Here is a 2,372-nt window from a genome sequence, read left to right as displayed (position 1 = left end):
GGCGGCTGGCCCGACGCGCTCTGCGCATGCCCCACCCCGCGGCGCATGCGCACGGGCCGGGCCGGCCCCGGGCCTGCGGGGGGGGGGGGGTCAGTCCGCGGCAGCTCCGCGCCCGGGCGGCCGCTTGCGGCGGGGCCGTCCCGGCGGCTCGGGGCGGCCCCCCCCCCCCCCCCCGGCGGGCTTGGGCCGCTTCAGTGGGCTCAGGGTCTGTGACAGCCCCCGAGAAACGTCCCTGTTCGCCCCTTCCGCCGGTGGGTCTGGAAACGCGCCCCCGCGGGCGGCGTTGCTCGCTTTGCCGCCTCCCCTCCCTCCCGGCTCCGGGAGAAATACCGACACCCGGTTACTGCCTCCAGCCACCGCGGAACGCTGCGTGGGCTAGTCAGTCAGTGGGAAACCAGGGGCAGAACCCGAGCGGAGGTGCGAGTCTCATCTCTTAGTCCCTTGGCCTAAGCGCCCACCTCTCATCCTCCCTACCCCCTTCTGACTTCAGAAGCGCCCCAAAATTTCATTGTGTATGATCAGGGAGGAAGGAAGAATCTGTACACGACGATTAGCCCTGATATTTTAATGGAAATACTGCACTACAGTCAAGTTTACAACATTGGTATAGAAATCACATGGATTGTGGGCCGAGGTTCACATTACAGAATACAAAAAGCAAATTAAAATAAAAAGGAGAAAAAAAAATCCCCAAACCTCTACTATTGTATGGGCTGGGATGTCAGGCGGAGGGCAGGCGGCTGAAGGCAGAGGTGTCCCCACGGCACGTCCCGGGGATCCGCGCCAGCCCCCCTTGCACTCAATGACATGCAGGCACAGACTCCTGGGACAAGACACCCACCAAGCAGCAGCAGCTGTGACTTTCAAGCTGGTCAAAAAGTCTAAATGACCCAAGATTTTCACTTCCAGATCACCTTGAGCATACAACAGGAAAAAAAAAAAGGGGGGGGGGGGGGGAAGAGCAGCGGAGCACGTGTGAAACCTTTAAAATGGAAGAGGACATGCAAGAGCCCCTTCCTGCCTGGTACAGCAAAGGAGGAGAAATGAGACGGGTAACTTATTGCTGGCAACTGTGAATATTCCCGCCAGGCTCTTCCCTCTCTCCATAGGAGGCTCCCGTTCCAGACCTGCCTGCTGCACGTTGGCTGCCAAGGAGTAGTGGCCCCTTGGGGCTGCGCACTTCCACCCCGGCTCTCCCGGCTGCAGAAGGGCCGGCGAGGCACACATTCCCCTCCGGACCCGGTCCCCAGCCTCTCCCCAGGGAGGGGAGCTCTGGTGCCAGAAGAGAACCTGCTATCTTGGGAAAAAAACCAAACAAACAAACAAGAAAACCCCACGTAAATCCTTGGGAGAGGTTTAAGCAGCGTCAAGGCCTTGCTCACGGCTCCCCAGCCAGAGACGACAGAAGCCATTTCGGGTGCTTAGGACTGGCAGCATGGGTTTGTGCAAGGAAAGCGGCCTCCTGTGAGGAGGAGAGACAGTGCAGTTGTGTCTGTCGTGGCTTACGAAGTCCGCGCAGACTTCTTTTAAAATCAGAATCTTCCCCTGTGTTTTAAATATCTGCCAGCGCTAAACTTCTATACTTAAAAAAATATATATCCCACATGTGGATTTCACTAGTGAAATGCACCAAGACCCGCCCCACCCCCGCGCCCTTCTCTTGCACGCACGCACACAAACACACACGCAGAGCAGCTCTATCAAATACTGGTTTGGTACTTCACATGATGTTTTCTCCAATACTGAGAGGGAAAAATACATCAGCACAATCAACCCCAGCTAAGTAGCTCAGCAACACTTCCCAAAAGTGAAGGTCCTTGGAGCTGGAAGACGAGGTGGATAAAAATTACCCACCAGCAAAAAAAAAAACTAAAAAAAAAAATTATATACTATATATATCTTCACAGGCTGCTTACACCTTGGTTGTGTTAACCACAAAACACACACGCTGCCTCTGCTTTTTCCTCTCAGACTGTGAAGCAAATCATATAAACTGGTTGGATGTGCCCCCCACCCCCCCCCCACCCCTTCACCACCCCAAAAACTGCATGCTGCACGGTGCCTTTCAGACCAGGAACAGGGCTGTGGGTGAGCGAGTGTCTTCCTCCAGTTAAGAACAAAGACATTGTTTTTTATTTACAAAAAAAGGAGAAAAAAGTTTCCACACAAAAGCACTACAATGATAACTCCCTTTGGTAAAAAGTGTAATAAATGTCTCCATCGGTCTGTCTGTCAGTACTAATTCTCAAGCCACCTGGTACTATGGTACACAAGAAGCTAGTACAGTTATGCTAGCACATCAAGCATACTTCCTTTAATAAAAAAAAAACAAACAAAAACAACCAAAACAAACAAAAATAAAACCAAAAAAA

The sequence above is a fragment of the Leptosomus discolor genome, chromosome 11 (genome assembly GCF_034619465.1).
Source record: "Leptosomus discolor isolate bLepDis1 chromosome 11, bLepDis1.hap2, whole genome shotgun sequence".
Taxonomy (NCBI): domain Eukaryota; kingdom Metazoa; phylum Chordata; class Aves; order Leptosomiformes; family Leptosomidae; genus Leptosomus; species Leptosomus discolor.
Note: the sequence above shows the minus strand (reverse complement) of the source record.